Raw genomic sequence first — 25156 nt, 5'->3', positions numbered from 1 at the left:
TGGAATGATTGTAGTTGTAATGATGAAACTGCAAAATTAGTGTTTAGAGACCCCAACTGCTTTTTAAGGGAAAGCATTAGTCAGCCTTCTGAGAGGATGCACAGTCCCCTTGATTGAACTGGATTCTTTTGGCTTTGTTCATCCTTATCTCCTCAGAACAGCATGGAGAATCCACACTCTACCTCCCCTCTTTGCACCAAAAAGCATACATTTTTATTTTTTTTATTTTGCACAACTACTTACTATTTCTCTCTCTCTACATCAAAGCTTCTGGGATGACAGAGCTCAATTTGCTATGCAAGGATGTATTTATTCATCAGCTCTGCAGCTTTTTCCTGGGGGTCCATTTGAGGATCCCTTCCACTATCTTTCTGTGGACACCCCTTTCTGCTGCTTACCTCATGGAATGAATATTAATCTCAAAATGCTGCCTGTGGACTTGAATCTTGCCTCACTTGGAGCGAGAGGACAAAAAAATACCCTTTTACAGCAGCACTATTCTTTCCTTGATATTTGATCCATTTTTTTGGATCCCTTAGAGTGGCAGCAATTTGACATCTGTGCAGCCCAGGAGATTCCCACCCCCAACTCCTATCTTTCAGGGCTGCAACACACTGTGGACTCATCTTCAGCTTGTGGTCCACCAAGACCACTAGATGCTTTTCACATGTACTGCTAGTAAGACAGGTGTCCCCCATCCTATATTTGTGCAGCTGGTTCTTCCTCTCCAAGTGCAGAACCTTACATTTGTCCCTATTGAAATTCATTTTGTTTGTTGGGGCCCAGCTCTCCAATATGTTAAGGTCATTTCGAATTCTGATTCTGTCCTCTGCAGCATTAGCTCCCCCTCCCAGTTTGGTGTCATCTGCATATTGGATGAGCATCCCCTCAATTCCTTCATCCAAGTTGTTTATAAAGACATTAAACAACAACAGGCCCAGGACAGAACCCTTTTTTCCCAGGATGATGAAGGACCCTTAATGAGTACTTTTTGCGTTTGGTCAGTCAACCTGCTACCAAACCACCTAACAGTTACCTCACAAGAATATCATGGGGGACTTTGTCAAAGCCCTACTGAAGATACCCTACATCCACAACATTCCACTGATCCACCAAGCTTGTAACTTCATCAAAAAAGAAAAAAAGAAATGAGATTAGTCTGGCATGACTTGTTTTTGAGAAACCCATGCTGTTCTTGATAATCACAGCATCCTTTTTTTCTAAGTGATCACAGGCCGTCTGTTGAATCTGTTCTAGTACCTTTCTTAGAATCAATATCAAGCTCACTGGTCAGTAGTTACCTGGGTCTTCTCCCCTCCCCCCTTTTAAAGATGGGGGCATTTTCCCACCTCCAGTCTGCAGAACCTTACCTGTTCTCTAACAATTCTCAAAGATTATAGAGAAAGGCTCTGAGGTTACAATCGCAAGCTCCTTTAGTACCCTTGAGTGCAGCTCATCAGGCCCTGGAGATTTGAATTCATTCAAGGTATCTAGGTGTTCCCTTCCTACCTCTTTTCCTATCTTGAGCTGCAGCTCCTTCCTAACATCATTTATTCTGTTATCACCAGGTTGGGCATCACTTTTCTTTCAGGTGAAGACAGAGGCAAAGTAGGTGTTGAGTAATTCCGCCTTCTCTCTGTCACCCAATAGCATTTCTCTGTGTTCCCCATGCAAAGGACCTACCACTTGCTTGTTCTTCCTCTCACTTTGGACATAGCCAAAAAAACCTTTACAGTATTATTGTTTTATCCCTAACTCTCTCTTGCAAGTCTGAGCTCATTCTGAGCTTTAGCCAGCCTGGCTTTCCCCCTGCAACTGTTGACTACTTGTGTATACTCCTCCTTTGTGATTTCCCCTTTCTTCCATTTCTTATACATACCCTTCTTAGCTCATTTGTAAGCTCCTTATGCAGCCACATTGGTTTCCTTAGATGCCTCCCACTTTTCTTTCTTGTTGATATTGTTTGCATTTGGGCCTTCAATATTTCTCCATGGACTCCCTTCCCTTTGAGTATTTCTCACCAGTAGCTCCTTCAAGTTTTGTTTTTGTTTTTGTTATTTTTTGAAATTTTGAAACCTTCTTAAAGTCCAAGAGTGCATGTCTGACTACATTCAGCTTTTCCTTGCCTGTGTATCATGAAATCCAAGTTTCTGAGTGCTTCTACTTTGTCAGTCAGTTCCTCCTTGTTGGCGAGGACCAGGTCAACCACACTTCCACAACTCTGCCACCTACATTTTTTATTTCTTCTGTTGTTTACTACCTCATCAGCCCACCCACTATAAATCCTGGCAACCCATATGTTATTTCATAGTTGAAGTAACTATGTATATCTTAAGAAGAAGTGCCTTCCCAGCCTCAAGCCAGATAAGATCAACTGGTGACAGGAAAGACTCCTGTAATGCTAGGGAGCTGTTCATGGTGCTGGAATAAGATGCTTCAGCTTTCATTGCCAGTTTACTAGGTCCATCTTGCTCTATGACACCATGGTTTCTTTTCTCTGGCTATCAGTTATTTATTCATACAAGTGCTTATATCCCACTTAATATAGCAGTGAACTGTAAGGGAGACACAGAGATCTAAATAGAGACCATTATTTGTGGTGCGACACTCCTTTTGCTTGTATTTATTTTTGATTCAGATTTGTCATGGCCAATAGCTAGGAGAATAAAGTCATTTTGATTGGATTTATATCCCACTTTTCAAGGCAAAAGACTTCACAAAGTAGCTTAGTATAGCTTAAATCCCATCCATAAATAATAATATTCAGTAAAATCAGCCTTTACCTAAACATAACCTTAATGCAAATATTAAAAACAAGTTTAAAATAATACAAACCTGACACAACACTTTAAGAACAGGCTAAAACCCAGCACGGCATCTGAAGTAGGGCAGGGTGTTCAGATATGAACATATAGTATAGGAAAAGCAGGCCACAGCCTTCCTTAGACTTTAAATAATGATGATAATATTGAAAACCATCTGACATCCCTGTGAAATTTTCCCTAAAATGCAGCCAGAAACTGCTGGCTTTCATAACTACTGGCACAACAGCACTACAGATTTAAGCCATTTCCAGATTGTCAGGACTTGCTTCTCAGCTCATGAGAATGATCCCCAGGAGCACCATTTCAGGTTTAAGTAAAAGGGTATGAAGAAAAGATTAACGGAAACCTACTCAGGGATCCATTCAAGATGCAACTGCAACATAAGCACGTGTAGTTTTAAGAGCATTTGTTGCATTTGCATTTTAATATCTCATTATCAACACAGGTCACACAGCAGCCTCCCCCTCCCCTCTGCTTGTTTGTTTTTAAATAAAAGGATTCATGCCTTTGGCATTCATACGTAGGTAGTTCACAAGCCCCTCCAATGTTTATAACAGTTAGGGAGTATGATTGACTTGAGCAGAGATATAGATGCTCCTGAGAAACAATCACAGCTGGTCTAAAACATTTTTGAGGGGGGGTTCCCCCTACTCTTCCTAAATGGCACCCCTTGTTCTGTTTCTTTCTTTCCCATTTTGCTTATTCACACAGCCACTTTTAGGACTTCCTATGCATCTATTCAGATTACACAAATGCACATACAATTTGAAGAGCACTGGAAGACGCTCTGTCTGCCAGATGAGTAAATGCACGTGGACAATTTTTACCATGGCATTGAAAACTGTTAGAACTGGGGCAGTGTGCAGAAAATTTGTGTGCTGCCAGCAATAGCCCTATCATGAGATAGTGTGAGTTGGACTCAGGGGGTGGATTTGTGGCACCATTTATGGGGGCCAACTTGGAAACAAACAATTTACACTCATGGGGCACAATCCCCTGGGATGTTCTCCTGTCCAAACCTTGCTAAAGTGAATGGGAGGCAGCTTAAGAGTACAGTGAACCATCAAACCCCTTTCTCTTCTTTCAAATGTTCACTCTCCAACATTCCTACCTTTCAGGAGTGACACTCCACAATGGAATCTGAAAGATCAAAGTTCAAATTCCTGCTCAGACAGTGCACAACTGCCAATGCCACCAATGCAGTATGGCGCAAACTGCCACCCATACTCAGAGTCTGTAGTCAGCATTGTTGTATCTCCTCCAAACCTCTGCCAAATGGTTTTTTTTTTTCTTGTTTTGTGCCATAAACCCTGGGTTTCTGACACCACCAGCAAGCATGCATCCAGTTCTCCCAATGGCCAACCAGATAACCTGTGGGAAACCATCAAGCAGGATTCATGCACAAGAACCTTCTCCCCTCCTGTGGTTTCCAGCAACTGATATTCAGAAACATTGCTGCCTCTGACTGTGGAGGCTGAGCAGAGCCATCCTGGCAGGTATCCCTTGATTGCCCTCTCCTCCTCCATGAATTTAACTAATCCTCCTTTAAAGCCATCCACGCTAGTAGCCATCCCTGCCTCCTGGGGGAGAGGGACTGTCGGCAACATCACCGCAAGTGAGTTTCTACATCCAGGTGAAACCGTCAAGCTCTCTTGTTGTTTTTGCCATTGCCATGTGCAATGTTGCTGAATTAATCTTGTTACATTTACATCCCTCTTTTTTTCACCAAGGAGCTATAATTTAGGTTTACCAGACGTCCCCATTTCCCGGGGACAGTCCCTGAATTTGCGAATAAGTCCCTGGACAAATTTCATCCCTGGAACGTCCCCGGATTTAATCTAATGTCCCCGGGAAACGCAGCAGCGGCAGTCTCAGCAGCCCGGAGCAGTTGGCTCTGGCTGGCTTCAGGAGCTGCATGGAAGTCCCCATATGATGGTGGTGCAGGGGCTCCAAGATGCAGCTTCCGGGCTGCCTCCACCTTCCCTGACCCAGTGACTAAGCTGTGAAGGGAGGCTTCACACTGCCTGCCTATCGGAGCAGCCTCCCAACTCCTACTTGTGTGCAAGCAGGAGGGGGCAGGGATCTCTCAGTTAGGCAACGGGAAGCCTCCCTCCCAGCTGAGGGATCCCCGCCCCCACCTGCTTGCATGCAAGTAGGAGTGGGATTGGGGCTGCTCTGATTGGGAAGGGAGGCATCACACTGCCCAAGCCTCACCACTGCTGGCTCTCGGCCCTCCTTCTCCGCCTTCCATGCCTGACCCACGGCACACCGCTTCCCCACCACCACCACCAAAGAACCAACAACTCAGGGGCTGCTCAGGCTCATGGAGAAATGAGATAGAAGCTCGGAGGAGGGGGAAATGTGGCGGTTGAGGTCAAGGTGGCGGCAGCCCCTCTGCCACCGCCATCGCGGCAGCATCAATGTCCCAAATGTGTAGTATTTATTTAATAATTAAAGTGACCCTGGATTCATTGAAAAAAATCTGGTAACCTTACTATAATTACATTTTAATGGTTGCCTTTTCCATTTTCTTTTTTTAAAGCTTTCCCCCTATTTTATCTGTGGACACTTGACATGACATGACATCACATGGCTGCCCTTTCCATGGACTTTCCCCCTCTTGTGTGTGTGCAGGCCGCCTCGAGTCATCAGTCTGGCAGTTTGGGTCCGCCGCCTTGCGCCGGCGAAGGAGGAGCCCGCCGCCCCATCACCTCGGCGCCGGCGGCGGCGGGGGGGGGCGGGCCTGGCTGGTGGCGAGCTGGGCGGAGGCGGCGGCGGCGGCGGCGGCGGCAGCCTGGTGGTGACGGGTCGAGCCCGGCCGGCCGGCCAGCGGCAGGTGAGGAGGGTGGCCTGCTCGGCTTCTGGCCTGGGGCTGGAGGCAGGGGACTGGGCGGCGGCGCGTCTCCCCCCCTCGGGCGCAGCCTCCCGGGTCGCCCCCGCCGGCCGGCCGGCCTGCCTGCCTTCCTTCGCGGCCGAGCCCAGCAGCAGCAGCAGCAGCAGCAGGAGGAGGAGGAGGCGGCAGTAGCTGCAGCCGCGCGGCGGGGGAGGCGAGCGCGGGCCCCGAGCGGGAGGGCGGCGGCGGCGGCGGCGGGGGGGGGGTTCCTTGGCGGCCGCCGCTCCCTTCCTCTCCTCCTCGCTCGCCTCGCCTTTATTTGAAAGAGAGAGACAGGGCGGCGGAGAGAGAAGCCGGGCGGGTTGGCGAGGGGAAGAAGAAGGCAGGGTCTGCATTGCAGAAGCTCCGTCTCTCTCTCTCTCTCTCTCTCTCTCTCCCTCTCTCCTTCTCTCCTTCTCCCCCCCCCCCCCGCCCGCCCGCCCGCCCGCCTCTCGCAGCTGCTCGGAAATGCCTTCCTGAGCCGGGATGCTGGAGCTTGGCTCGAGGAGGAGCAGGTAAGGGAAAAGAGCCAGAGTCTGCTGGAGCCTGCTTGGTTTTTTAGCAAACAAATAAATGGGTGATGTACCAAGGTGTGTGTTTGGGGGGGGGTGTATCTAGTAGGTTGCTGGACTGATCATGGCTCCCCAGCATTTGAGAACACCCTCCGTATAGTGGAGGTGATGGGGGGGGCCCACTGGCAAAGAGGAGACCATGAAAAGAAAGGTTGCTAGGCCATCCTGCTGCTAGTTGCCTGCACATCCGTTGCATTGGTGCCGATATGTGTGGGTCCCCATCCACATATGCACATGGGTTGTATACTGTTCTCTTCCTCTGCCTCCCTCTGCTGCCTGCAAAAGACGACCTGGCAAGGATCAGAGTGAATAAGCATCTGACAGTTATGAACAGGGGAGCAGAGTGCAATGAGCTATCATGTGCCTGTCGAACGTGATGCATCTGCAACAGCAGCTAAGAGGGAAACTGGGTTTTTGGTTTTGTGTGCATGTGTGCTTTGGCATGATTATGATTTCTTTGAAAGTGCCACTGGATCACTGCAGAAATGTCACACCTGTAGATGTTTCTATGGAGACCCTCCTGAAGCCGAAGGCTGGGGTGGTAGCCTGTGCCGTAGCTTCCCACCACATGCCAAGAGGATATGTGGCTTCACGGAAAAGGAATATGGTCCTGTTTGCTACAGAAATGGTACTGGGCTCTTTGGTCTTCAGTGGTACTCTGGCAACAGAGTGTGGGAAAAGATGTTGTCACTTGACCCTTCAGATTTGGCCAGGGCCGATGATGTCATCTGGTAACAAACTCTTGTGTCTTCATCAGCCTCTTCTTTCTCCCCCCTCCCCCACAACAGTGCAGTAATTAGCAACACTTAACCTGGGCCTGTGGCATACAATTAAATGCAAATAGCCAATAAATTAGAAGAAAATTAATATGTGTCTTTAAAAAGGTATTTCAGAATGCTTAAATTATGGAATGGATATTTGGAATGGTCTGGGTAGTTCTGCATGAAACAACTGAAGACATGATTGGTTTTAACCAGTTAGCTGTTGACAGAGGCTAGCATTCTTTCACCCTAGCAATATGAAAAAAGTAGGTCCGTTCTATATGAGAACTCATTTGTTTTCATATCTTGAAATTTTATTTAACTCTTAAATAAACTGGTACTTAAATGTTTGCTTGTTTTGCACTCAATCTAGAATTATTCATGTCTAATATTTGTTAATGTATATAGATAACGTCTCACTAGCAAAAGGCCAGATTCCACATAAGGTATGGTGGGCAATTGTGCAGTGTAGAGGACTCTCAATTCTTTTTCTCTCTCTTGACCCTTGTGAAATGCTTCTGGTAGGCCAGTGAATATAGTTGTTTGACTTTTTCCCTGGAGGATATGAATTGGGTCCTGGCTCATTACTGGGTGTCAAGGTGCCTCTCGGGCTCATTTCCCACTCTGTTAAAACAGGGGTATTAGGAAGAGGAACAAGAAATCTTATTATTCTTGAGTCTAAAAATATAGCAGATGAGAAAAAATGTTACTTGCTCTTTTGATTTTTTAAATTATTTTCAGTGCAAATTGATCATATTGTTCCTTAATATTTTTTTAGTAATGAGATGAGAATTTGACCTCCACGTGCATAAGTATTTTGCACTGTAATGGAAGTACAGTGGTACCTCGGGTTAAGTACTTAATTCGTTCTGGAGGTCCATTCTTAACCTGAAACTGTTTTTAACCTGAAGCACCACTTTAGTTAATGGGGCCTCCTGCTGCCACCGCACAATTTCTGTTCTCATCCTGAAGCAAAGTTTTTAACCCGAGGTACTATTTCTGGGTTAGCGGAGTCTGTAACCTGAAGTGTCTGTAACCTGAAGCATATGTAACCCAAGGTACCACTGTATGTATCTCTAAGTGTAATATGTGTGTTTCTGTTTTGTCTTGTTCTTTATTTGCAGTGCTGTCTATTCGTGTCATGCACATCATGCCTATAATCCTGAACCTGCTTACTTCAGAGTAAGCTCCATTAAACTCATTGAGACTTGCTTCTTAGTAAATGTGTAGGAGTGCTTTATGATTGTACTTCTGCTGTTTATGTCAGACAATACTCATGTATCTGTCCTATAGCTAGGATATTTGGGCCAAGAAGGAGATACACTGAGTTGCAATGGAGGCATTTAATTCAGTCTGTCAGAAGGCTTTTATATGTTACAGGTATTTGTTTTAAGGAGCATGTACATCCCATTGAATTCGGTGGTGCTTACTCTGAGGTAGGTTGTCGGATTGCAGCCTAAGAAAATAAGTTGAGGGGAAATCTGTATTTTATCATTTGTATTTGTTTTCGTTAGACCAATAGGACTGATTCTCACCAGCATGTTTGGGTGTCAGACAGAAGGAAGTTGTTGTATCTTCATTTTTCAATCTGGTGGTATGAAATAAACTTTCAAACTGTGGTAGAGATAAACATTTTCTCAGATATTACATTAATAATTTTGTTTTTGTTTTAAATGACACATTTTCAGTTATTGATATGGCTTTAATGGTCTGCAGTGATGATTGTTATGAAGCAAGCAGAGTCCATTAGAAATTACAGTTGTATTTCATAGAAAGTATAGTCGCATAACATCCCCTCTTAGCTCTTTGTGTCTCTGTTTATAACATTTAAGCTTTCATATGGAAGGAGTCTGGAGCTGTGGCCAGTGTTAGAAACTCAAATATGTAAGGTAATTGCCAAATGGCACCATAAACCTAGGTTACGGTTGCCACAGAAGAAGGTGCCATTTCCCCCCACAATGAGCCTTATTGTTACAATTATTTTTCATTTCATTTCTATACCAACACATTAAAAATCAAATAAAACAATCCCAAATAAAACAAATTCAAGCTTCAAGGAAAATATTTCAGATGCTTCTCTAAGTGACATTTTGCTTTCCCCATATTTATTTATCTACTTAATTTATAGAGCTGCCCCATAGCAGAAGCCAGTGTGATTAGAGTGTTGGACCTGGGAGGTCAGGCTTCAAATCTCCACTCAGTCATGAAGCTCACTGGGCCAGTCACAACTTCTTAACCTACCTCACAGGGTCGTTGTAGAGATTAACTGAGGAGGGAAGAGAACTATGTATTCCTTGGAGGAAAAGGTGGGATATAAATGCAATAAATAAGCTCTTCTGCTTACCTGCTTAAGAAAGAAGAGGGGCCAGCCAGGTGGAGATGTCCATTGCCAACCTGGCATCCAGGTATCTCCAGGTTGCAGTTGGACCCACGGCAGTTGCAAAACGTGCCCAGCTAATTGTGAGCACTGGCTGGCACTCTCCAACAGATCCTTGGGAGGTTTGAATAGGAGAGAGCATTCCTTTCCATATGTCCGTTCATTATCTAGTAATGGAAAAATCTCTCTTCCAGTCCCTCTTCAGCCAGACTTGAGTGGATAAATTATAGTATAAGAAAGCTTGGCTTACCTTCCACTCCAGCCATAAATATTCCATCCCTAGTGCTTTTCTGAATGGTGAAATGGGACCAATAATGACCTCACAGGCTTCTTTTCTATTTGGAGGCTGATCCTAAGACTGAAGTACCTCACCAGACTCCTGTGTAAGCTTAGCAGTCGTGGGATAAATGGAGAAGCAGAGAGTAGAACTCAATGGAAAGTTCTCCCAATGGAGAAATGTTGAAAATGGAATCCTTCAAAGATTGATATTGGGACCTATGGTTTTTAACGTGCATAAATGACCTAGAGTTAGGGTAAGCAACAAGATAACCAAGCTTGCTGCTGATACAAAATTGTTCAGAGTGGTTAATGCAAAAAGGGATTGTGTAGAGGCCCAGCAGTAAAATGGCAAATGAAATTCAGTGTAAGCAAATGTAAAGTGATGCACATTGGGACAAAGTAGCTAATTTGGCATATATGCCCATGGCGAATGAAGAGGAACAAGAGCTTGAGGTCATAATGGATAGCTCAATCATGATGTTGACCCAGCTCTGAATTCCCTGTTAGGCATAATTAGGAAAGCAGTATATTCCTTTTCTTATCACAATCCTGTTATACAGCCACATTTCAAATACAGAACATAGTTCTGGTTACCTCACCTCATAAAGGATATTGTAGAACTGGAAATGTTTCTGAAGAGGGTAACAAGAATTATCATGGGCTGGGAGCAACTCTCCTATGAGGATATGTGGTAACATTTGGTTTAGAGAACAGGGAAGTAAAAGGAGACATAAAGGAGGTGCATAAGATTATTCCTGGTGTGGAGAAATGGATATAGAGAAGGTTTTTCTCTTTCTCTCATCACACTAGAACACAGGGCCATCCAAAAAAGAAGAAAATAAAATACAGTACATAGTTTGTGTAATTTGCTGCCACGTGATTTAGTGATGGTCACCAACTTGGATGGCTTTAGACAAATTAATGGAGGATCAGGGTCTCTTGCAAATGCCATCTTCTCAGGAGGTCCCTTGTGCACAATATAGGAATCAAGTCTTTAGTGCTCTATAACCTCCCCTTTGGAGTTCCCTCCTGTTAAATATTAGATAGGTGCTGCCTTTGTTGTCTTTTCAGCACCTCTTTCAACAAGCCTTATACAGTGGTGCCTCTGGTTACGTACTTAATTCCTTCTGGAGGTCTGTTCTTAACCTGAAACTGTTCTTAGCCTGAAGCAGCACTTTAGCTAATGGGGTCTCCTGCTGCCGCCGCCGTGTGATTTCTGTTCTCATCCTGAAGCAAAGTTCTTAACCCGAGGTAATATTTCTGGGTTAGTGAAGTCTGTAACCTGAAGCATATGTAACCTGAAGTGTATGTAACCCGAGGTACCACTGTAATGTGAGATCTTTTCCAGTATGCATCTGTATTGGAATTGTTTTTAGTTTCTTTAAGATGTTTTGTTTTGCTGCTTGTGTGTTTGCTACTCTGGAATCCTTTTGGGGGGAAGAGTGGGATATAAATTTAATACATAGAATAAATAATCAAATAATAAATACGGCTATCAAGAACTACAATCAAGGGAAGTATTAGTACTGCTCAATTCCTCCTTGGTCAGACCACAGTTTAAGAAGAATATGGACAAGAAGAATATAGACAAGTTGGAACGTGTGCAGAGGAGGATGACCAAGAGGATCAAGGGTCTGGAAACCAAGCCTTCTGAGGAGCACTTGAAGGAACGGGGTATGTTTAGCCTGGAAAAAAGGAGACTGAGAGGAGATACAATAGCCATCCTCATATATCTGAAGGGCTGCCACATGGAAGAGGGAACAAGCTTGTCTTCTGCTTCAAGTTGTAAGACAGGAGATTCTGACCAAACATCAGAAAGAACTTTCTGACAGTAAGAGCTGTTCGACAGTGGAATGGACTCCCTTGGGAGTTTGTGCGCGCTCCTTCACTGGAGGTTTTAAAGCAAAGTTTGGATGGCCCTGTGTCATGGAGGCTTTAGCTGAGATTCCTGCACTGGGGTCCTTTGCAACTCTACCATTCTATGATTCTACTAGCTATGCTGAATATGTTCTCTCTCCACTACTGGAGGTCGTATGCCTCTGTATACCAGTTGTATACTCAAGTAGGACTCACAAGTGGGCAGAATGCCATGGCATCCTACTCGTAAGCTTCCAATAGGTACCTGGTTGGTCAGGGCAATTCCTAGGTCTGTTACCCACAGTTATGGTAGCACATCACAAAATATGTGTAGTTGTAGATGGTTTATCCAGTGCAAATGTTTAGTGATGGAGTTGCAAGTATATAGTATTAGAATTTTTAAAAATACGTTATATTGTGTGTAATAACCTTATTGTACTTTTAGGCCTGCGGTTCAGTCTGCATCTGAATGGTGCTGGATGGGGGAATTTTTAATTTTTTCATCTTACTGAATGCCCTACTTTAATAAGAATTTGCTTTACTGTGTTGCCTTAAGTAAAATGAATTAATGCTTTAAAACGAAAAATCAGTGGTTTTAAAATTCATTCTTCAAAAGAGCTGGTAGAAAGCAGCGAAAGCAGCAATCTGTATTTTTCTAAGGAGGAAGATTGGAACTTGGTCAGTGAATCTTTCATAATTTAAGGCTGCGGCTTCCTTTCTTCTTTTCAATTTTTAAAAGACTTTTTAGATTGAGATATTGGTCATGTCATATTGAACCACAGCTTAATTAAACTCTGTTTTAATTTGAACAAGACCATGCTTTGCTCCCCTGTTCCATTTCAGCCCACTGAGAAGGAAATCAGAGACTGGCTTGCTAAGTGTGAAGCAGCATTCATGGTTTGTCTGCTAACAAACCACAATGTTAATTCAAGGATTGTTGGAAGACAAGCAAGTAAGGAATGTTGGTTTGCATGCTGCTGTAGCTCCTGGCACACTGATGAAAAGACTGGGCGAGGAGCAAAGTGCACTTTTACTTTATTTTATTTGTTTGCTGTCCTTAAAATGAGTCAAGGACAATGAACATCAATCATATAAAATATACAAAATGTTTTATACAATACAGTAAACTAAAATTATATAAAACAAAACAAAACAGCACCTTTAAGAATTTTAATTGATCATTTAAAACAAATATTTGTAAGATGCTGATGAGGAGCCATCCACTTATTTATCAGATTGTGGCAGCCTGAGCAAATAACAATGTTTTCAGTTGGTGTATGAAACCTAACTATGTGTGGAACAGATACACTTCTAAATGTGGATCGTTCCAGAGTTGGGACCCTAAAACAGATAAAGCTTTTCTATACATCCCTTCAACCCCAGACTTGGTGGGGAATGCAAGCAGAGCCCACACCCTCTTAGGTTTTGAATTGGTTGGTAGTGGAGGAGGTGCTCCTGCAGATATTTGGGGCCCAAGCTGTATATCATTTTGCAAACCACCGTTGACACTTATATCAAGCCTAGTAGCATACAGGCAGCCGTTGCAGAACTTTGTAAGGTGATCCTACCTCATTGAACCAGTTCATAACTTAGCAGCCACATTCTGTCATAGTTGCTGGTTCTGGGCCATTTTCAAGTGTAGCTCCATGTGGAGCGCATTGCAATAATCCAAACATGAGGTCACTGTAGTATGGATTTCATCTAGCAGGATCTCCCAGTTCAGGAATGGGCCTACCTAGTGAAAGGCTCTACTTGCCACCTAGACCTCCGATGATGACTCTTGATCAGTGCCCACAAACGGTGAACCTGCTCCATCCAGGGGGAGTGCTGCTCCACTCAAACAGAGCATCTTACCAATTATCAGCATTTTCTGCTTTTATCCTTGCACTTTAGAATGCCTTTCCCTCTGCCATATGTGAAATATTATCAGTTGTTTGCTTCAGAGGTCTTGTAATACTGTATCTTTTTGTGCAGTTTCAAAATCCTTGGTTTCTTTGAAGGTTTGCCCTCACCCAAATTACCATTGCAGCTATAGTGTGTTAACTCCATAAGTGTGGATGGGAGAAAATCTTTGGGAAATGTTTGCACATTGTTGTTGTTTTTTAAAGCGACCCTTTTATATTGATAACTAGGATTTAGCATGAAATCCCTCATAAGTGGTTGATACAAACCCTAACATATCATTTCTTCTGACATAAAAAAATGGAGTTTCCTTAAGAAGAGGCACTTCTTTATTTCATTTTTCACTTCCAATAAAGAAATGCAAGTACCGTAATACTGACCACTTGTAATTTGAATTATAAAACGTTGATTGGTCATCCTGGCATCCCTTGCACTTAAAAGATCATACAATTACATCCCCCTTTCTTCTATTTCTCAAAGATTCAATTTTATAGCATGTGCGCCAGTTTAGAGCATGTTTCCCACACTGCAAAACTATAATTTTCTCTTTGAACAGCCTTATCTCCCCTCCTGCTCCCCCCACCCCTCAAGAGAGAAGCAATCCATTCGGTGAAAAGCAGGGTGCTCCCTGCTCCCTCCCCTCCTGCAAGAGAGAAGCAATCCATTTAACTCTTCCCAGTTTGCAAACCATTTGTTTGCAAATTGTACAACAATGGAAATGTTCCCTCTTCAGCAAATCAACAGGAGAGAGCCTGTGGAAAGGGAGCCTTTGGCTCTCCTGCCCAGCCAGAGGAGATCTCTATTGCAAACCATGTGACTGGAAATCTCAATTTGGTCTCAAGAGGATGGTTCTGAGTCATGACTGGTAACTGGTTCATTTTGGCGACTGGTTCATTTTGAATGCTGACTGCAAGACACAAAGATGCAGACCTACAATAAAATGTTGCAAGTGTATCCCCAGCCCTATAACAGGAATGTCCAAATTCACAGCTCCAACTAGCCTTGCAGTCCCTTTCGAGACCTCCTGAAAGCATCTCTCAGTGCAGAGAAAAGCTCAGGATTTTGACTGTCTCTCAGCCCTGAGCCAGAGCTCTCTATAACTTGGAGTGGGAAAGTCCAGGGTAGAGTTTTTAAATCTCTTGTTATAAACCCCAGACCTTAATGCTAATCACCAGGCTACTTTCAAAGTGCTAGGGGACCAAGGAGCTTGGTTCATCCTTTCTTCCTCTTTTTCATCATACAGTAGATGCTTTAGAAATCCCGTGGCTCAGCTGCCCTTAGTCTTTCTTAGGCACACACTCCCTTACCAACTTCTAGTTTATTTAGACCCGATTTTTTCCTTCCATGTGGTAGAAATGAGAGCTGCATATAGAAAACAAGAGAGGAATCTAGGGTATAGAAGCCTGTCCTGATAAGGATGCACTGCAGTGTTGGGGATACACTGTACTATTTTATTCTTTTGATGAAGGGTAGTATATAAATTTAATTAATTAATTAATTAATTAATTAATATTATTATTTGTGGTGAGGCTTTATTTGTTTATTTTAAAAAAGCAATCTTTTTGTTATACACGCAGGCTTAGGTCGAGAGACAGCGGAGTCAAATTGCTGCATTAGCAACCCCCAAGTGACCTCCCCAGCATCCAGGCCTGGCTGGTGTGTATGGCGGTGCTGGGCTGCCCAGATGACAAGGGTCCTCACTGCTGTGGTCCGTAGGAAAGCAGAGTAAGATGTTGGGCACTAGCTTTGCAGGAGTGCCCAGAAGGAGGCATGCAGGGCACCATCCAACCCCCTTAGGGACTCCACTACAGATTTGTGTTGAGCTATTTCTTCTCCCAAAGATATCCCACAAAGCAGTGGACGTTTTGGATAATAGTTTTTCTTTCCCTAGATGGGCTACTTTCCCAGGGCGGTGAGCCGCATCTGCCCTCACTTCGCTCTATAGCACATGCAGCAGGGCTGAGCAATGTCTGGCTTTCAACATTGTGATATATCACCAGTTAAACCAGGCATAGGCAAACTCGGGCCCCCAGATGTTTTGGGACTACAACTCCCATCATCCCTAGCTAACAGGACCAGTGGTCAGGGATGATGGGAATTGTAGTCCCAAAACATCTGGAGGGCCGAGTTTGGCCACCACTGATTTACAGGGAAGAGCCCCCCAGATGTTTTGGGACCACAACTCCCATCATCCCTAGCTAACAGGACCAGTGGTCAGGGATGATGGGAATTGTAGTCTCAAAACATCTGGAGGGCTGAGTTTGCGTATGCCCGAGTTAAGCATTGCAATATACCATGATAGAAATATGTAGAGGTAAACAGGGTAATATCCTGGCTATTTAGGGGTCTAAAACTGAAACATTTTTTCTTACCTTTAACATACTGCTGCAACTATTACAGTGGTACCTCGAGTTACAAATGCCTCAGGTTACAAACGCTTCAGGTTACAAACTCTGCTAACCTGGAAGAGTTACCTCGAGTTGAGAACTTTGCCCCAGGATGAGCACAGAAATGGTGTGCTGGCGGTGCAGCGGCAGGAAGAGGCCCCATTAGCGAAAGCACGCCTCTAGTTTCAGGTTAAGAACGGAGCTCCAGAATGTATTAAGTTCATAACTAGAGGTACCACTGTATTTTATAGTACAGAGCAACAGGGGTGGCAGGAATCAGGGGAGAAGTGATGACTGGATCCGCATTTTCCACCAGATCATGATTTTTTGTGTAGCACACACGTACATAGTGACTCAGGATGTATCGCCATGTTGAATATTATGAAACTGTTACCACGGTTTGGATTTCAAACAGATTTGGACGGTGTATTGATACAACGCCCAGCCCTAATGTGCAGAAACTTCCTTCTTGACCTACTATTGGGCTCATCCAGTCCATCCAATGGAGCCTGTCTTCCCATGCAAGGGAAGTTCCTAACTCACAGAGGGTTTGAGTCCCATCAGCTGCCCACACCGGGTTTAACTGGCCAATCAAAGCCATTCCTGGGATTGTGGCCACTGTTGCAGGCTGTCAGTGCAGGGTGGGGATCAAAGCTGGGCAAACGGCCCCAGAAGGAGCCCACCAGAGGTGCTACCCCTCCCCCAACACCCCATATACCCCTTGTTGAGCAACAACAGCTTTAGCAACTTTTGTTGTTCTTGAACATAAAGTTGTTATACCACTGATTTAAAAAAATACAAGTGTTCTTGATTTACTCAGATTTGTTCATTTTTAAATAATTGAACACAAAAGTCTTTCCTAGATTTTTTAAAAATTCAAGTAAAACTAAGTCATGCTTTGAATATAAAACAGCATTTTTGAAGATCAAGGAAGCTATTAGTTTAGTCTTAATTTCCGCAAATAAATATAATTACAATATTTTTTTAACCAAACATTTAATGAATCTTGTAAGGAGGATAAAGAAAAACAGGTATTGAAGAGTTTCAGATACAAGTTTTTAAGAATAATTAGTATTTGTCACAGTTCCATGCAGCTGTTGCATGATCGGACACCTAAACTGTTGTAGTTGTGAGAACTGCAACAATCACATGAGAGCTGCTTCTGCAAATAAATGGTAAACAAATCAATTGGTAATCTCAACTAATGATGTGTGTTGGCCCTTTGAGGCTAGGGCAGGTATTAATTGCCTATATAGCAAATAGTTATGGTTAAGAAGGTCAAGGGAGTGTACAAACACCACTTTTTTTTAGTAAAACAGTACTTTTACTAAATCAAATGTATTCAGTTTGCCTTTCTGATGTGGAAATCCAAACCAGCTAAAATAACTTTAGTTTTAAATACTTTAAAATACTAGCCATACAAATCTGAACAATAATAAATACAAGCGAAAGGGGTGTCGTGCCACAAATAATGGTCTCTATTTAGATCTTTGCGTCTCCCTTACAGTTCATGGCTATATTGTCCAGAGTTTCATTTCTGCTCTTTTTGGCCACCCAAGCAGAAAAGGCAAATTTATAAGTCACTGAAGTGATAGGACCAGGGCTGTCTTAAGCATATCTGGCGCCGTGGTGCAAAGATCCATCCGGCGCCCCCCCCCCCTTTCCCAGAGTTGTCGACCTTTTCCCAAGCCCCTGCAGGGATCGCTCTCCTCCCGCGGAGGCTTGGGAAGGAAGCTGCACGCCCGCGTGTCATATTCCTAACGGTGGGGGGGGGGAGCCTCTTCCACAACAAAGCAATGGGGGCCCTTTCCTTTCATTTAAAGCATACCTGGCGCATTTGAAGCGCACACCTTCAAAGAATCCTGAGAAGTGGTGGTTTGTTAGAGGGCATTGGGAACTGTAGTTTGGGGATTGTAGTTGCCAGGATTCTTGGGTGCAGGGGATTGAGCCATGTGCTTTCAATGAGTGGGGGGGGGGAGGTCCTGTTCAGCTGCCACGTGTGTGGATCCGGATTAGAGCACTCTGAGACACAAACCTCCCTGGGGAGAAGGAAGCCCAGGCCTTCAGCTGGATCATGATCCAGCACCCAGCACTGCCTCCTCCTCCTGCTGTGTGACTCACCTGGTGCCACAGGCCACATCAAGCACTGTGTTGGAGCCCTGGGCGGGCAGCAGTGACACCAACCAGTTCTTGGTGGTGCGGCTCTGTGTGTCGCCAATGTAAAGCTGCCAGACCCACGCCACATGGGCATTGTGTGGCTATTCCCTCCCCCCCACAGGTGGAATAAATGAAGACAACGGACACAGAGTTTTAGGTTAATGGGCGAAAATGGCCACAACTTTATTGATTACAGGAAAGAAGGGTATTGGCTTTAGGCATTGGCCCTAACCGACTATCCGGTCTGACCGGGAAGGGTTAAACACCAACAGGGGGAGCCACCCGAGATGCATATCCCTAGGCGCTCCCCGAGGGGTTACCGCTCGGGGGCGCGCTTTAGGCCCTAGCCTCCGTAGGTTTCGGACGAGGCGTCGCCCCTCGGAGTCCTTTAACGAACTACCCTTCAAGCATTGGGGGAGGTGATGGCGTTCCTCCCCCCCAACCTCATCTGCATGATAATACCCCGGCCAATGCCTACCGCCAAAACCGAGGGAGTTGTGACAATTTCCTACGAGGTAGGCGAAAAAACCAAGTGGCTCACAAAACCAGCCAATTAGCCAAATGGAAAAACTCCTACCAGGCCCCTTGCGGCGACCAGCCGAAGCCCATAGCAAGGTCAGTGGCAAAACCTAAAGGGCGGGTGGGTGGGAAACTGCGTCGTCTCCAGGGAAGAAAGGGGGCGAGCCAGGGGCTGCCCTGACCTTAAGTGGCCCTAGGAAGGCCCGCCCCTGCCGCCAGCCAATTGGCTGGCGCCACAGGGTATGCTAATTGGGTGAATCCCTGTCTCCTGCGAGGCTGACGCCAGCCTCGCAGAGTGAGTGTGGGCGGGGTCGTGATCCCACAACCCCCCCTCCTCCTGAAGATCGGAAGGGGCATTGGCGTACTGGTCTGGCAGCCCCTCGGCCGCCACACCCAGCGAGTGGGTCTGGTAAATGCTGTCCACCATGGCGAGTGCACAGAGGCTCCTGTGGGTGCGGATGAACGGGAGAGTGCGCGCACCCACGAGCGCACACCTAGCTGCTGCTGCTGCTCCCGCTGCTGCCAGCCATATAGTTGGAGGGGCGGGCACAGCTTCTATCCTAAGCCTCTGCAGGGATCGCTGTCCTCCCGTGGAGGCTTGGGAGGCAAGCTGCACACCCACCAGCCATATGGTTGATGGGGCACAGCTGGCGGGCATGCAGGGAAAGGGGAGGCCTGCTGGGACACCCCTGGGAGGCCAGCACCCTGGCACAACGCACCACTAAGCCCAATAGGAAAGATGGCTCTGGATAGGACCTTCTCTGCTAGGGAGACATCTTTCCTGTATGGACGGTAAGGTGAGAAATCGGCTCCTGGGTCCAATGTGTAGTAAGTAGTGCAAGATGTCTTCCCTGTGCAGTTTCTCACATAAACTATGTCTTCATTCGGTACCCTGTTGTATTGTCCATCCAGGACGGTAGAGGGCATAGCTTTGAAAACACAGCCTCAGGAAAAGTGAGGCTGGCCAGAGATTTGACAAGTAATTGGCTCCAAAATGAACCAAGGAAAGCATTTAGAGGATTTGATTGGCGCAGATTTTGTAGTGATTTTGTCCAGTGGCACCAATCTCTTAATTGATGTGAAGTGGAAATGTAAAATCTTTTGAAACTTGGTTAAATTTAATACTGAAAAAAATTAATACAGTCGTACCTTGGTTGCCGAATGCCTTGGTACTCAGATGTTTTGGCTCCCGAACGCCGCACACCTGGAAGTGAGTGTTCTGGTTTGTGAATATTTTTTGGAAGCTGAATGTCTGACGCAACTTCTGATCGAGTGCAGGAAGCTCCTGCTGCCAATCAGAAGCCATGCCTTGGTTTTCAGACAGTTCCGGGAGTCGAACAGACTCTTAGAACGGATTAAGTTCGACAACCAAGGTACCACTGTACTGAAAAAATTGTTACTGTGACCCACCTAACCTATTGTATTTTCAAATCTGTGAGTGCAAAGGAAGTTGTGTGCACGTTGGACATTGAACATCTTTTGTAAACGAGGGCTATGGGAGTTAGTCAAAAAGTTGCTTCTTCTGGGTGAATATGGTATGTCTGGGAGAAAAACCGTTTTCATTACAAATGCCCTTTAGTAGTAGTGGGTAGGTTTTCACACTGGTGGTGAGTCTGGAAGTTCTTGAGATTCACACTTTCACATTCATCATAATTTTTGATTTTGAGAGTGTGGTGATAAAATACAACTGTGATCTCTTTCTATTAGTGCTGTGAATTAGGGATGCAATGATATGGCACATCCAGATTTAACAGCTTTGGTCTCCTCTCAATCTTTGCTTTGTTAAATTAGGTCATTGAATATATTGCTTTCTAAATACAAATAGAAGCACCAGAGAGCCTTCAAATGTGGTTAAAATATCTTATAAAAACATTAGACTTCACCCTGATCTGTATTCAGGACTTTGTCCTCCCCCCTTCCCCTCCTTCCTTCCCTTTCCCTTGATCAAAGAGGGCAGGTTTCTTCTGAGCATTTCTCACAGTGATGAATGGCTGGTTCACATAATTTTGTGCTTGTGTACAGTGCCAGCTGACCTTGGGCATGCACACAGATGCATGGGAAATGAAATGTTATATATGAACCGGACAATCACAGATGTAGATCTGCAGCCATTTCTGTTCTTGCCACAGCCATTCAGTCTCATTAATGTCAGTGGATTGGTGAAATTGATTAGCCCAGCTAGCAATTGTCTTATATCCCAATCTGTGCCACTTTTTATGGAAAACTTCAAAAATAAAACTATTTTTAAAACAAATGATATATTAACACTGCATGTTTGTTGACATAATGTCACCTTAAGAACAGAAAATGAGTTTTGCTGGATAAGACCAGTCTAGCCCATCATTCTGTTCCCTCTGTCCCTGCTCACCAACAACTAGTACGCTGCTTCTGATCCTGAAAATAACATCTAGCCAACCTGCATAGTAGCCATTGATAGCCTTTTCCTCCATGGGTTAATGTAGTTCCCTTTTAATATAAGCTACTTATTGCCATCACATTTTGTGGTAGGAAATTCCATAATTTAACTGGGGGTGGGGTGGTTAAAGTTATTATTTGATATAAAATGTGTAAAAAGTACGAGGTCCTTTTTGTGGGATTGTTGCCCTTTATGCCAGAGGAAATGATTTTTAAAATGAGGGAATATGAAAACTGGGAGTGATGAGCATCAATTCTTTTAGGATCCTTGAAAGCATTTTAAAACCACCATAATAAAAGCTTAAATGAATTGCTGGAAAAAGTTTGAACAATTATAAGAGGATGCCAGTTTGGTTAACGAACAGAATGAAGGAAGCTGTAAAAGGTAAGAGGGCTTCCTTTAAAATTAGGAAGTCATATGAGGAAAAGGTGAAAGAGCATGAATTTTGGCCAAAAAAAAAGTAAGTTGACAATTTGGCAATAAAAAAGATTTTGGAGATTTATTACTAAAAAAAGCTACAACAAACAAGAGCAAGAGCGACAGAATCACTTGGAGAGAACTGGAGTTTAGGATACATGGGAGTCATTTCCACTGATCTTTCTAAGCTGCTTTTCAACTTTTCCCTCACTTTGTAATAATAATAATAATAATAATAATAATAATAATAATAATAATAATAATTTTTTTTATACCCCGCCCTCCCCAGCCAAGGCCGGGCTCAGAGCGGCTTACAAACAATAATAAAAACAAGAAGAATGATTACAACTTAAAAACAAAAATAAAATACAAAATTAAAATAATGGAACATTAAAATATTAAAATGTAGCCTCATCGCAGGAGGAGAAGGAAAAGAAAAAGAAAAAAGAGAGAGAGAGGGAGGGAGGGAATCAAATTGGCTCCAAGCCAAAGGCCAGGTGGACCAACTCTGTCTTACAGGCCCTGCGGAAAGAAATCAGATCCTGCAGGGCCCTGGTCTCATGAGGTGATAGAGCCTTCTGCGCTAGGCTACTGTACCTTGTTAGTGTGACTCTTGGAAGTGGGGGCACTACCCAAAACCTCTCACATGCCCCTCTCATGCCATTAGCTCTTCAGATGAAATTTTGCTCTTTATGCCTGTTTTCAGACGTTGGATATTATTTATGTCTGAGGTCTTTTCTGTAGCGTGTTACTTGGAGGCCACTTGCTCATTCTTGATTTTAGAAAAGTGGTAAAACAACCTTATTTAAAAGGCCTTTGGGGTTTTTGAAGGAATTGCAGCCGTTTTATGAATTTCTGCTACAGTACTTGTTTTATTCTTCGGTAGACCTGGGTGATGTATCGCTACATCGCCCTGGACCGGTATGAGGGCCGGAGCCTGGGGGCTGCTCCACCCAGCGCTGTATTGCGGCTGAAGCAGCCCCCTCTCCTGAGTCCCTCTGCCACCGGCGGGTGAAGTCGCCACAGCGCTCTGGCCCTCCTACGCTAACATGGGGAGGCACTGAAGCCCATGCAGCTTGTTCCTCCCTTCTTGAAACTTTTCCACTGAGGGGCGTGCGACTTTAGCGAAGCCCCCACTCCGAGCTGGAGGCAGGGGGCTTGATCAGCTGAGAAGTGGGCTTCCTTGAACCACCTGCTTCTCAGTCAATCAAGGTAAAGTGGGGGCTTTGTTAAACTGCTCCGCTGAGGGGCATGCGGCTGCCCACACCCTTCAGCAGAGCAGTTTAAAGAAACCGGCCACCTGGGCACCTGCTTCAGTCCCTTAGCCCGGACAGGCAGACGCTGGCGGAGGAGTCAGAGTCTTTGCCCTGTGCCTTGCGGGGCCGGGCTCCTTCCGTACGCTGGGCGCTGGAGGAGGCTGCGGATTTGCCTACCTGGCCTTGACAGGAATAGGCAGAAGCTGCGCACGGTGATGCTAGTGGTTTCTTTGGCCAGCAACTGCCTTCTTCCTCCCTTCTTCCTTTCCGACATCTTAATATACCGCCATATCGCGAAGTTTAGCTGGTGGTCTATTATGATGTCGGAAAACAGATATCAGCCAGCCCTATTCTTAATACTGGAATTTTAATACTATAAGCTATTGAACAACACTATTGTTGTGCATTTTCATTGATTAACAGTTGCATAGATGACCAGTGTGCTGAAGAGATAGGATATACTTTTTAGAAATAAATACATTAATACATTAATAGAGACTAAGTGGGAATGTGATGCAAATTGCCAGATGGAAAGGAAGAGGGGTTGATTGTGTTTCTTATGCATGGTGTTCCCCTTTCTTTGTGTATAACTAGCAGAAAACTGATTTTTAAATTCTGTTGTTAGGACTGCTTTTTGTCTTATTAAGCCAGGCATCCCAGCCTGCGGCCCTCCAGATGTTTTGGCCTACAACTCCCATGATCCCTAGCTAGCAGGGCCAGTGGTCAGGGATGATGGGAATTGTAGTCCAAAGCATCTGGAGGACCGAAGGTTGGGAATGCCTGTATTAAGCTATAAGTGGCAGAAAAGAGAATGTTGTGGGGTTTAGTTCAGCTCAGTATGTAGAGAGAACACACTGGTGGAATTAGAAAGGGTATTAGGATTTGCATTAAACATTGTTTTTCATACCAATAACATAGCCTTAGTAGGACTTAAAAACAGAATTGTCTGAGCGTTCTTACTGTGCTGGGAAATATAACTATTCTTCTATATTACTGAAGACTGCATAAAAAGTAAGTACTTCTCTTAAATGCTTCTCTTACAGGAAAGGGCTTTGACATCTTCAGATTCTGTGAGCAGCGTGTGAAAGCAGGCTTGTTCTTGTGCAGATCTCAGATGGATAGCTGTAGTTATTCAGTGACTTTTCCTCCACAATCCATTTCCGTAAGTGATGAACTCAATTATTGTAAATTTACTCATTGTGTACCATTGCTAGTATATTAGTGTAACTGACATTTTAAATGCAAATAATAAAATCAAACAAAAGCTGGATCTCGACACATCAAAAAATTGTTTCAGGAAAACGCACTGTAAAGCTTCAAGTGTAGGTAAAAGATGGAACTCCTCCGCGCTACCTGGTGTCACAGGGTGGTAATGGAAATAAAACATTTTTTCTTTACTAATGTAGCTGAGTCCAAAATGTAATCTTTACAGATTGCCAGTAGTATGCACAGAGCTATTTGGGAGCACTAACTGGTTGGCCATTAGCCAGCCACTGAAAGAAACTAGCAGTAGTGATAACAGCAATTCGTGCCTTTAGAGGTAGGCTTCTGATACTTCATTCCTAACAACCTGTATCAGTAGGGGATATATGTAATGAAGATCACTTTCACCTGTGGTTTGCAAAGCTTCCATTGACATATGTATCAAATAAGTGTGCCTCTGTTTACTGCCTGCTCTCTATAATTGTATTTATAGACAGGTTTTGAAAGTGATAGTTTAGCAGGAATCTACTACCACTAACAACTCTTCAGGCTTCCCTACAGTGCCCCACCTTGCATTTTCACAACCACCTCACTCTACAAAGGCCAGCTCTATCAAGAACAAGATGGAGAAACTGAACACTAATATCCAGGAAAGGCTTGATGCTGGTTCAGCAGTTGTTCACCAGAGATTCCCCTTTGACTTAAAGCTATGAGCAGCATATAATAAAACCAGGAATGAATTGTACTGTTAAGAGTATTGCAGGCTTATGTTCTCTGTTGGGTTCCTGTGAATTGTAGACTCTTCACTGAACTTGAAAATGTGGCAATTTAGAAGATGAGATTTTGTTAATATTTTCCCCGCCTTCCTTTCTCTCTGGCTTGTAGTTGTATTGAGCTCCTAGAATTTACACTGTGCAGTTGAACGCCATAATTTTCTGGGGTAGGACAGATTCTAGAGAATGGCCCTTAAATGTTCCTTTGTATACATTGATTTTCTTTTGATGACTAAGCATGTGGTGTTCACTTCTGGTTGTTGTTTTTTTGCCATTCCTGTAAGTGTGTGCTGTTTGATTGATTGTCCAAGACTGCTTTTCCCCTCATGTACTAAAGCAAATTACTATTGATGCAGTATTCCAGAAACTGCTGTGCTCCAGGAGACAATGTAATTCTACAAATGGCTCCACAGTTTGTTTTTAGGTTCAATTTGCTCAGGGACTGTTGTATTTTACTTTTAAAACTACCTCCACCTTCCTGCTCCTAGATCTGTACCTGTAATTCCAATCCTTTCTGCAAATGCTTGGCTAAAGGGAAGAGAAGGCCTTGGCTCATCCATGCATGCCCAATGTCTCAGGTTCA

At 44.3% G+C, this 25156-nt stretch overlaps 1 protein-coding gene across 3 annotated transcripts in view; it reads left to right on the top strand.

Moving 5' to 3' along the window:
* The first annotated feature begins 6129 nt into the window (after nt 1–6129).
* The window catches only part of OTUD7A (OTU deubiquitinase 7A), a 114007-nt gene continuing 94980 nt past the window's right edge, over nt 6130–25156 (top strand). For all 3 annotated transcript variants that reach the window (XM_079953213.1, XM_079953210.1, XM_079953209.1), the window contains exons 1-2: nt 6130–6212; nt 23641–23759. The gene's annotated coding sequence lies outside the window, so the exon portion shown is untranslated. The remainder of the gene's footprint in view (nt 6213–23640; nt 23760–25156) is intronic.

Source organism: Podarcis cretensis, assembly GCF_951804945.1.
Source record: "Podarcis cretensis genome assembly, chromosome: 14".
Classification (NCBI taxonomy): Eukaryota; Metazoa; Chordata; class Lepidosauria; order Squamata; family Lacertidae; genus Podarcis; species Podarcis cretensis.
This window is presented reverse-complemented; position numbering and strand designations above follow the sequence as displayed.